This window comes from Rhinatrema bivittatum, chromosome 2 (assembly GCF_901001135.1).
Source record: "Rhinatrema bivittatum chromosome 2, aRhiBiv1.1, whole genome shotgun sequence".
NCBI lineage: Eukaryota > Metazoa > Chordata > Amphibia > Gymnophiona > Rhinatrematidae > Rhinatrema > Rhinatrema bivittatum.
In genome coordinates this window covers 708,290,626-708,302,923 of record NC_042616.1, presented here as the reverse complement: position 1 = coordinate 708,302,923, position 12,298 = coordinate 708,290,626, and the positions used below count along the sequence as shown (strand labels likewise).

The window sequence follows — 12,298 nt, the reverse complement described above, 5'->3', positions numbered from 1 at the left end:
TGTCTTATTTTCGGGGAAACACGGTAGAAAGACCTGGTTTAATGGAACAAAGTCAGCGTGGCTTTACCCAGGGCAAGTCTTGCCTCACAAATCTGCTTCACTTTTTTGAAGGAGTTAATAAACATGTGGCTAAAGGTGAACCGGTAGATATAGTATACTTGGATTTTCAGAAGGGGTTTGACAAAGTTCCTCATGAGAGGCTTCTAGGAAAAGTAAAAAGTAATGGGATAGGTGGCGATGCCCTTTCGTGGATTGCAAATTGGCTAAAAGACAGGAAACAGAGAGTAGGATTAAATGGACAATTTTCTCAGTGGAAGGGAGTGGGCAGTGGAGTGCCTCAGGGATCTGTATTGGGACCCTTACTTTTCAATATATTTATAAATGATCTGGAAAGAAATACGACGAGTGAGATAATCAAATTTGCAGATGACACAAAATTATTCAGAGTAGTTAAATCACAAGCAGATTGTGATAAATTGCAGGAAGACCTTGTGAGACTGGAAAATTGGGCATCAAAATAGCAGATGAAATTTAATGTGGATAAGTGCAAGGTGATGTATATAGGGAAAAATAACCCATGCTATAGTTACACAATGTTAGGTTCCATATTAGGTGCCACAACCTAAGAAAGAGATCTAGGCGTCATAGTGGATAACACATTGAAATCGTCAGTTCAGTGTGCTGCGGCAGTCAAAAAAGCAAACAGAATGTTGGGAATTATTAGGAAGGGAATGGTGAAAAAAATGGAAAATGTCATAATGCCTCTGTATCGCTCCATGGTGAGACCGCACCTTGAATACGGTGTACAATTCTAGTCGCCGCATCTCAAAAAAGATATAATGTCTCCACTTTGTACATATGTATATAATTGCAATGTGTATTATTTAATGCAAATTATCCCATGTTATCTCACACCATCTTTTAATCCCATGTTAACATGTTTTATTTGTTCAATGTAATTCAAAGTAAAGTGCCATGCCTGGCGTCTGTTTGCGTTACACTGTGAACCGATGTGATATCCTGGATGAATGTCGGTATATAAAAATTTTAAATAAATAAATAAATAAAATAATTGCGATGGAGAAGGTACAGAGAAGGGCTACCAAAATGATAAGGGGAATGGAACAGCTCCCCTATGAGGAAAGGCTAAAGAGGTTAGGACTTTTCAGCTTGGAGAAGAGATGGCTGAGGGGGGATATGACAGAGGTGTTTAAAATCATGAGAGGTCTAGAATGGGTAGATATGAATCAGTTATTTACTCTTTCGGATAGTAGAAAGACTAGGGGGCACTCCATGAAGTTAGCATGGGGCACATTTAAAACTAATCGGAGAAAGTTCTTCTTCACTCAACGCACAATTAAACTCTGGAATTTGTTGCCAGAGGATGTGGTTAGTGCAGTTAGTATAGCTGTGTTTAAAAAAGGATTGGATAAGTTCTTGGAGGAGAAGTCCATTACCTGCTATTAATTAAGTTGACTTAGAAAATAGCCACTGCTATTACTAGCAACAGTAACATGGAATAGACTTGGTTTTTGGGTACTTGCTAGGTTCTTATGGCCTGGATTGGCCACTATTGGAAACAGGATGCTGGGCTTGATGGACCCTTGGTCTGACCCAGTATGACATGTTCTTATGTTCAGTTTTTTGGTTTTTTTAATCTTTCAACCATTGCCCAATCTGCAACAGGACAACGCCCCCCCCCCCCCCACCATCCCATTACTTTTTTATGTTCTTCAGAAGTCTCTCATGAGGGACTTTGTCAAATGCTTTCCAGAAATCCAGGTACACTGTATCAACCAGCTCATCTTTATCCTCATGTTTATCTACACCATCAAAAAATGTAGCAGATTGGTGAGGCAAGACTTTCCTTGCTAAATCCAAGTTACCTTTGTTCCATTAAATTATGACTATTTATGTTTTCATTCATTTTTCTTTTATGATAGTTTCTACCATTTTGCACGGAACTGACATCAGGTTTCAGGTACCACGTATGAATAAACATAAATTTAAAGAACACAAATTAAATCAATTATTTCTTTTTCACGTAGATAGGCAGTTGAATTAGGCATGCTGTATGGGTACGTCCTCCATGCCACTAGGTGGTGGAACTCTCAAAGTCTAGCAAAGTCTTTTAGCTAGGTACTCCCTCCCTCCTGTATCCTGACAGGATCACCTCAGTCTCCTCAGTCCAATTTTTTGCATGGAGCTCTCTTCTCTCCTCACACTTTACTTCAAATATATAAAATAACAGATCAAAAGAAAGGAAACAAAAATAGAAGAAAGGACAAAATTAAAAAAACCCAAAAAAAAGCTCTACTTCAGATGACCTGCCCTCACAGGACCATTTTAAACGTCCTGGGGCACCTCCTCCCAGCTGATCCGATGTCTGCACTTCAGTCTCCTCGGCCTCCTGGTTTTTTCCCAGGCCAGTAACGAGTGGAGCCTGGGAGAAGGGCAAAAAATCGATGATCAGACAACTCACCAGCATAGTAGGCGTGCCGAAACAGGTCTTCAGGGACCCATTGGGCTGTTGCCCTTTTTCTTTATCTATCTCCTTGGTAGCCTCCCATTTCAACGGGTCCGGCACAGAGTTGAGCCCTGAGGAAAGTGAGCAGGAAGTACTTTGCAACGCCGAAGGAGCATCTGTAACGACGCAGGCGCCAGCCGTCCTGACCGCTGGTGCAGGCCCCAGATGCCCCGACCGCCGGCCCAGGCTCCAGCGCGCTGGGCTGTCGACCGAGTCCGATGCATGCGTTGGCACGCCGAGCCGTCAATGCAGGCACAAGCGCACCAAGCCCATCGATGTGCACCGGACCGTCAACAGTACCCTATGATCAAAATAAGGAATAAATCCAGCGCCAGTGGATCAAATCGATGAATCAGCGATACCAACACACTATGACCTACCTGCAAACTTCGGCCACCCCACTATGCACAAGCCGGAACATGGCCACTTGTGCCGGATGAGCCGAATCTCAGCATGGGCGCTAGTGCGCCAACCATCGGTGAGGTGCCGGACATGCTGCAGCTTCAGAGCTGGCGCAGGACGCACCGCAGCATCGATGCGGGCTTCGGTCGTGCTGGGGCATCGGCGCAGGATGTGCAAAAAAATATCGACGAAGGCACTGGGGCATACATACTATTCTGCGCACCAACTGCCTGATGCAAACCGCCTTGACAAAAACCCCCCAAAAAACGCAGATGCAGCCATGAACGCACCGCGGCGCCCATGCTACAGATTACGTCGCAGCTACATGTGAGGCCATCAAAAGGAAGAACGTGCGCCTACTCACTGCTAGGTCTTACAAACGGGCAGTAGCAAAATCACCCTTACCAAAAAAAAACAACAAACCAACAAAAAACCCACGAACGGAGTCTCACATACTGGAGCCCGTTACCTCCTCGGCTGCGTTTTTACCATCAAAGCGGGCAGTGTACCTCAGTCACATACTAATCACAGACACTGGACCAATTCCAGTTCCACGTCAGTGGAATACTGAGTATTCAAATGCTTTGTTACCGTGCCTACTGAACCAGTAGCCCTACTGTAAAATCCCAGTTGACGGCCTTAACATAAAGGTCCTATGATACTCCTTGGTGGTTTTCTCCAACATTTCCTAGCATCGACTTGAAGTACAATGAAAGATTCTCCTTTCCATCGCTCCATGGTGGTTCAGTCGGCAATGTAACGGCTCGTAAATCCAAGCCACACCAACGACTGACGATAATGAGTCACTGGATGACTTTACAAAAAAAAGGAAAGGAAAGTATAAACCATTTTCATCTGGAATGCTCAAGGCCTCCCTTCAAACCATCACGCATACCTTTCCATAATCTATGGGCTCTAAAGCCGCATCTCCAACAAGCTTCAACAGACACCACTTTCCTCCTCCATGCCATTCCCTCTAAGACAGATTGAGGCGCTTCCTGTAATCCATTTCCGAAGGCTTTGCTGTCTCTTCTATGACTTCAGCAAATGCCGAGACAACCAGATGTCTTACAAGGTTGCATTCTACCGCCATAAGAGATGAGATTCCAGACATATGGAAACCTTTTCCATGTAGTCTACGAGTTTTATTCCAACATCAGTTCACTGATCCGATCACAAGGCTTAAGCCTCAGCCCACTGCAGAGGATCCAAAAACAAAACAAAACAAAACAAAAAAAACCTTAAGCCTCATTCCTATTATAAGCCTCCGTCTCGCCATCATTGAGCCAACACACTAATCAACAACAGGCATCACGTAAGCGTGCTACGACATCTCGCCAGCCGCAGCAACCGCCGAATCCTCAACATATATATATATATATATATATATTTATATTAAAAAAAAAATAATCCAGTCTGTTTTTCTCTTGTATAATCATAAGGCTGACATCATTACATCTCGGATGAAGAATGCCCTCTTGTCTTCCAGCCTATAATCACATTACATCGACTCCCACTTGTTACCTAACCAGGGACATGTCCTGTAAGAACTACAGATACAAAAAAAAAAAAAGGTGGGGGCATATGCTCGCATATCCATGCACCCTAGTTTCTAGTGTTTCCCTCAGTTTTCTGGGCAGACAAGTATCACTTCCAATACAAGGTTGTCCATTCGACCTTCCTTCTGCCCAGGAATTTTCAACAAATGCATGGCAGTGGCGAAAGTGCACCCTCGTCGACAAGGGGTACAAATATTTCCTATCTAGACGGCTGCTCCTACTAGCCTCCAATCCAACACAATTTCTTGATCAATCAATCTGGGACTACTGATCACCTTCGAAAATTCGAACTTTGAACCATTCAAACTTTTGCAGTTCAAGGGAGCCTACATCGCTACAATCCAGGACAAGGCTTTCCTACCTCACCCGACAGCTTTTGCTCTCTCTCTATACTATTTATAACTCTGTGTCACAGTACCACAATACCAGCTCACCAATTCCTACCTATTCTAGGACACATGTTGGCACCCATGAAGTACACCCATGCGCCACCTAAAAAGGGGTCTCAAACAACAATGAACTCATTTTCTTCATCCATTCGACACACCCATTCCTTAACCAGCAACATAGCAGGGACCTACAATGGTGGCTACTCCCGTTCACACTATCGACGGGCTCACCTCTCCGACCCGTCGACATCATGTGATACTCACCACAGATGCATCCCCCAAGGACTGGGCAGTTCATTTGAACAAACCGCAAACACAAAGTCCATGCACTTTGTGCGAACGTACACTACACATAAACCTTCTGAAGCTCAAGGAGATAAACATGCCCTTTCGAGCCTTCAAGGACTTCCCACAAAGGAAGGTAGTCATGATTCACACGGATAACTAGATGACAATGTTTTCTATACACAGAAAGAAAAATACGGTACACGGAATCTCTGCTACGAGGCAGTTCAGATTTGGGAATGGGCCCACCAGAGATCCATCTCTCTATAAGCCACTTATTTACCAAGATTCTTAATTCAAGAGCGAACTAACTCAGTAGAATTTTTCGCCTCCACGAATGACACCTGACTCCAAAGTTAACTCAAGCAGTTTCTCAGTTGGAGTCTCCCTACAGTCGATCTCTTTGCAACAGAAAACAACGGGATAATAGAGAGCTTTTGCTCTGTTTCTCCGAGCCTGTTCAACTCTCTCCAGACGCCTCTCTCATCGATGGGTCACACAAACTACTCTATGCATCCCCTCCGATTCCACTCATCTCTCGCACAATCCAGAGATGCATTCAAGACTGAGCGGCTCTGCACCTGATCCCGCCCATATGGACACGACAACCATGGTATGGTTTACCCACTACTATAAATCCACAACCCATTTTCTCGAGCCGCCAGCCCATGGCTTCTTCCCAGGACAAGAGAAGACTGCTACCTCCTCTTCACTCCTCCCTGCATCTCACGGTGTGGAGGAATCGCTTACCAGCGCTTACACATTTCTTCTGCCCTTCAACACATATCATATCCTATCTCCATCTCCTTACAGCAAGGACCTTGTTGCGTCCTCGCTACGATTTCATTTAAGCGCTACAACAGCTTATCACATTCATCTGAATGGAGAGCCTGTTTCATATCCTTCCTTAGTATCCATATTCATAAAAGGAGTACTGCAACTACGTCCGCCTTTGCATAAGCCACAGGTGCCGTGACACCTGTACTTCTCGATCAACTGATGTTTTCATCTTTGAACCTTTGGATACTTGTCACCTTCACTACCTCTCATTGAAGGTGTTTTTTCTTGTTTGGTTTAGATTCTATAAGGAGAATAAGTAAGTTCTAAGCATTGGTTCACTTCCCTCCTATTTTCATTTTCACCATGACAAGGTGACTGTACACACTCACCAGAAATTTCGACGAACACTTATTTCCAGTTTTCCACATTTCCCAGATTGTCACCTTACCACCTTTCATCCAAGACCTCAGGCGAATGCCATTGAGAAAGAGTCACGCACCTGGGATTGCAACCTTGCGCTAGCATACTACACAGCACACTCTGTCACCCAATCAACCTTCATGACTGTTTCTTTCGCTCAATCTAAACGCGAAAGGGTGTCCAGTGACAAAAGAACTCTATCCTCAGGGATATCCACCTATATGCAGTTCAGCCATTATACAAAGTCCACACACTATGTGCGAGTAATGGCAGCCTCGATTGCTTTCTCCATCAAGTACCTCTCAGACATCGATGCACCAACGACATGGTCATCGCTACAAATTTTTCGCATTCCACCACTGTTTACACAAACAGATGGCGGATGATTCCCTTTTGGAACGGACTATCCTACAGAAGTGCATAAATTCCAAACAAATACAATCTTCATAGGAACTGTCCGCCACTATTATTGTATTGAGCAAAAAAATAAAAATAAAGATATAACACACACTATCTGCTCAATACGTCTGCTGGGGACTCCCATACAGCATGGCTAATTCAGCTGCTTATCTATGTGAAAAGAGCAAGTTTGCTTACCGTAAACGGTGTTTTCCGTAGATAGCAGATGAATTAGCCATGCTGACCTGACGTCTCCCCGGACAGTTCTAGCATACCTACCTTGCTTTGATCCTGACTGAGGAGCCTGAGGTGATCCTGTCAGGTTACAGGAGGGAGGGAGTACCTAGCTAAAAGACTTTGCTAGACTTTGAGAGCTCCGCCACCTAGTGGCATGGAGGACATACCCATACAGCATAGCTAATTCATCTATCTACGGAAAACACCGTTTACGGTAAGCAAACTTGCTCTAATGCTTGCTAGTTAAATATATAACTACTAAAAAATCATCACTCAACTCCCCCCTCAAGTCTTACCCTATTAATTGGCTCTACCCAGCAACTGCTAATGTTACCCACTCTGAAATGCAGAACAAAATAGCGAAGATATGATTTTTCCAAAATGTATAAAATCTCTTAACATGCATTGCTCCATAGCAAGCTTGTTACACACAGCTGGGGCTATAACAGAAAATCCCCTTGTGGAGAATGCTGAGCCGGTGGATATAGTATATCTGGAATTTCAGAAAGCCTTTGACAGAGTCCCTCATGAGATAGTCTTGAGAAAATTAAAAAGTCATGGGAAAGGAATCAATGTCCAATTGTAGATTTCGAACTGGTTAAAAGATACTATCAATCCACTGGATTGTAGAGAGTCCAACAGATTTTCCTTCATCTTTTCTTTCATCTTTTCTAGCTATCAATGTTATTTGATCTTCCATAGACAATGTAGCATCAATGATGATGCAAAGACTCTGGATCTCCTGTAGTGGGTTTAAAGCCATATCCCTTACCTTTGAGAAAGGCTGGAGATGTACAAAGCAAATCAGCCAATAAAAACTCTTGTTTTACCAGGGTTTAGCATTCCCTCTCATCCCTAACCCCCCAAAACCCTGCTGATCTCAGGTTAAGCAAGCACAAGTGAAATTTTTTTTTGGGGGGTGGGGGTATCAGATCTAGTGCACTTAGACCAGAAATTTCCTGTCCTGCTCTTAATCCTAAATCTTTTTTATTACACTATTTCTTATAGATTTATAATTGCTCGGAATAAAAGGTGTAAATTGTTTAAAAAAATAATTTTGCTTGACACCACTTGTCTGCAATTCAGCATTCCCTTGTATCAGTGTGATGCTTGCATGTTATCCTGCTGAGGATCAGGACAGCCAGGCCAGGATTTGTCAGCCAGAGAATAGCCCTCTGCTTCCTGATCCAGCCCCCCTCCCTTCCCAGGCAGCATGCAAGGAACAAAATGGGAGGAGTGCAAGTCTGGAGCACAGAGAGCAAAGGACAATCATTTTACTAAGATTAGGAGGGGCTGAATGGGGATCACTGGGGGGTGAGAAGAGAGGCAGAGGGATGATGAGAATGGATCAGATGGGGGGGGGGGGTGAAGAGGGAAGTGTTTGTCTATGTGTGTGAGAGAGAAGAGATCGATGTGTGTGCCAGATTGAGAAGATAGAGAGGAGGAACAGAGCACAGAAGGGATACTTCCTCTCCTTCTCCCTCCCCCACCAACTGCAATTCAAGTTCTGTCTCCCTTGATCTCAGATTCTATCCCACATCTTGGATTCTCCCTTTGCTCCAGATTCTGGAACCCACCCAATATTTCCTACTCCCTTTCCCCTTTTCTCAATTCCAGAACATCCCCCCCATCCCAGATTTCCCCCTTTCCTCAATTGTCCCCATTTCTCATCCTCCCCATCCCTTTCTACCCCTCCTACCCAATCCCAAATCCTCTTTCCTTCTCATACTCCTCCCTCCTATCCCGTCCTTTGACCTTCTTATCATCCCATTCCTAGTCCTCCTCCTTTCCTCACCCCATCCTTGGTCCTTTCACCCTCTCCTTCTCGTCTGGCCATCCCTGAAATCTCCTTCCTGTACTAATATTTAAGATCCCTTTTCCTCACCCAATAAAAAAAAGTTATACAGCCACAAACAAGGTTGGAAAATTACCTAAGTTTTATAAATATGAAAGATGGAAATGTTTGCCAATGTGCTTCAGATTTTTGTAGTTTTGGGCACATAATTATGTCAGAGTTGCTGCAGCAAACTGTGGGACTGTGCCTTGCACTTTCTGCTTACTGGGGGGCTGCAACAGCAGCAACTAGGGGTGTCAACTCCTAAATCCGTCTCTGAGGACAGCAGTCCCTTTCCTTAGTTTACTCAGATTCTTAACTGTGGAATTATCAGAGTAAGACATAAACAAACCTAATACATCCTGCTCTTCAATAATAATAAAAAAAAAATTTCTGGGCAGACTAGATGAACCATTGTGTCTTTATCTGCTGTCATTTACTACGTAATTATTATGAAAGAGCAATAACTTAATGATTCCAGGTAAAGGTAAATGCGAATTATCGAACACACTTTTACAACCATTATAAACTACTTTAAATTTAGGACTAGTTTTGATTCTTCTTGTACCAGCGATCACCCCAGAATTCATCCTACAAAAATAACACCAAGCTAGCGCAACAAGATCTCCAAACGTAAGAGCTGCTGGGGCTCCCTAAACAACCCAGAGTCTATAGTTTCAATCCCACTGAAAAGAAAACAAAAAGTCCCTTAAACAATGTTCTGACAGTAAGAACAAGTCCGACGGCCACTGTCACCCTACAGCCGATCGATGCAGAGGAGCACGTAAACAGCAGACATGAAATACACAACCCACCTGCCCCCGGCGCTTCCGCGTGCCGCGTACCAACCCAGGGGCACCCTTGCTTCCCGCCACACCTCCCACGGGGTGGGGCGACCTAAGGCCGTCTACCAAAACGCACTAGCACAACGTGATGACATCATTCATATCACCTGGGTGACGACAGCGCTAAACTCCCAAGAGACCCCAGTGTGGACCTGTATGATTAAATATGGGAAATCTAGAACCGTTCTAATAGCTTCTCGTGAAAGCCATAGCAGGGAAACCATATAACACTCGAAGCCACAACTATATCACGTCCTACACCGGCCGGAAATTACGTCTCACGCATTCACCGGAACCTAATCATTAACGATTGGGGAGGTGGGGCCTGCGTGTTGTGCGCCGGCCCCGATGGGTGCTGGGAAGGCGGGAACATTGAAGTGGGCCACAGCTGCAGAGTCGCGGAGAGGAGGTGTGTTAGGAATAAAGATATATAGGAGGTATTCGTAGGAGAATTGCTGGAAAAAAAAAAGAGTAAATGAATTTATGAAGGCAGAGAAAGTGCGGTTTAGCGTGTCTGATATCAGAGAGTGAGTGTTAATCCTGGATTGATAGGATTTCTGCTAGGCGCAAGCGATTTGGGCAGATGATGGGAGTCAGGCCAACCCTTTGAGGTTGTCTTGTACTGGAGAGTAAGTGAAGGGGATTCTGAGTATGTCCTTGCAGTCCCGTCCTCCGGTACTTCCTCTTTAGAGCAGAAGCGCGGGGATTAAGGGGAAAGAGGACGGTAGGGACTAGTAATACTGCCAATACCCTGCTTCCCTGCCGCCGACTGGTGAGAGGCAGCGCTTGTTGCTGCGGAATGAAGTAGAGAGGAAGAAAAGATTAGGGATGTAATAAAGGAGCAGCAGGGGGGGGGGGGGGGGGAGAGAAGGAAGAAGAAAGAAACGAAGGACGGCAAGGTGGGGGAGGTTAGAGAAAGATGGAGGGAAGGAGGATGGCACGAGAAAAAGACGATAGAGGAAGAATGGAAGTAAATACTCGGATTTGCTATAAACTAACTATGAATATTACTCTTTTTTTTTTCCTGCAATTCCAAAATTGATCACAATTCAAATAAAAGCGAAACCAATGTTGGGAAAATGATATAAACTATTCTAAAGAACAAAATTACTAAGAATATGTAAACATGGTTTAATGGAACACTGCCAACTGGGATTTACCCACGGGAGAACTTTGCACACCAAACTTACATTTTTTTTAAGCTGGTGGTTATAGAATATCTGGATTTTCAGGTGTTTTACAAGTCACTTATGAGAGACTTCTGAGAAAATTAAGAAGTCATAGGATAAGAGACAATGTCCTATACTGGTACCAATGCTACTTTATTTATAAATGGTCTTGAAAACAAAATGATGAGTGAGGTGATCAAAATTGTAGATGACAACAAATTATTCTGAGTATCACACAGATTGTGAGAAATTGCAGGAAGGCCTTGAGAGAATGGGCATCCAAATGGCAGATGAAATTTAATGTGGACAACTGCAAAGTAATGCACATAGAGAAAAGTATTCAAACTGTAGTTACATGATATTTGGGTTCCATGTTAGGAGTCACCACCTAGAAAATGGATCTAGGCATCATTGTGGATAATATGTTGAAACTCTTGGCTCAGCATGCAGCAGTAGTCAAAAAAGCAAATGATGTTAGGAAGGGAATGGAGAATAAAACAGAGTATCACAATATCTCTATTGTTACTTGGTGTGACAGCACCTAGAATACTGTGTGCAGTTCTGGTTGCTGAATCTTAAAACAGATACCATGGAACTAGAGAAGGTACAGAGAAGGGTAACCAAAATGATAAAAGACTAAAGAAGCTAGGGTTCTTCAGCTTGGAAAAGATAGCTGAGGGGACATATAGAGGTCTATAAAATCATGAGTGGCTTGGCTGTTAGTAATACCGGTGTAATGTATTTTTATTTCTCGTGCAAAACAATCTCCATTCTCTGCTCCTAGAAACAGAAAATGATACCTGATAGGGACTATAAAGCCCATCTAGTCTGCTCAATTTCATTTCTGTTGTAACACCATAGATTTCTTAGTTGATCTCTAGTTTCTCTTCACTTTGATCCTCTCATACACTTCTTTACTCCACCACCTCTCTGGGAAGTCATTCACTGCTTCCACAACCCTTTCTATGAAGAAATATTTTCTGGTGTTGCTATTGGCTATCTCTTTTGAAACCTTATTCTGTGACCCCTTTTGTATGGCAGGGCTTCTCACGTCTATCTTGGTCATTCCACAGCCAGTCAGGTTTTCAGGATATCCACAATAAATATGCATGTGAGAAATCTGCATTCACTGGAGACTGGGTGTATGCAAATCTACCCCATGCATTCTGTCCTCTGAAAAGTGTTTGCTTTAATGCCTGATTTATATCTTTGAGGTATTTGTATATCTGTCATGTCCCCCAATTTCTTCTCTCCTTTAGGTATACATAGTTTCTTAAGTCTCATATGGCTTTTGTTGTAGACCTTGCACTATTTAGGTAGCCTTTTTGTAGACCACCTCCAGTCTTTCTATATTCTTTTTCTTAGCTTGTAGACAGATGGACTCAGGGCCAATGGGTTCTGTGCTCCCCTGCTAGCAGATGGAGACGGAGTCAGGTTTCAAAGCTGACATCA

General features: G+C 43.6%; 2 protein-coding genes across 7 annotated transcripts in view; one reads left to right on the top strand and one right to left on the bottom strand.

Annotated features, from left to right (window-relative positions):
• The window catches only part of LOC115085546 (RING finger protein 151-like), a 70,819-nt gene extending 60,947 nt beyond the window's left edge, over positions 1–9,872 (bottom strand). For 2 of the 4 annotated variants that reach the window (XM_029591706.1, XM_029591698.1), the window contains exon 1: positions 9,648–9,777. The gene's annotated coding sequence lies outside the window, so the exon portion shown is untranslated. The other 2 variants (XM_029591704.1, XM_029591701.1) reach the window with 2 other exon arrangements.
• A 66-nt stretch (positions 9,873–9,938) lies between these two features.
• Positions 9,939–12,298, top strand: part of RAD54B (RAD54 homolog B) — a 203,049-nt gene continuing 200,689 nt past the window's right edge. The window contains exon 1 of one of the 3 annotated variants that reach the window (XM_029591695.1): positions 9,939–10,086. The gene's annotated coding sequence lies outside the window, so the exon portion shown is untranslated. Of the gene's footprint in view, positions 10,115–10,155; positions 10,205–12,298 lie in introns of those variants that run through there. The other 2 variants (XM_029591696.1, XM_029591697.1) reach the window with 2 other exon arrangements.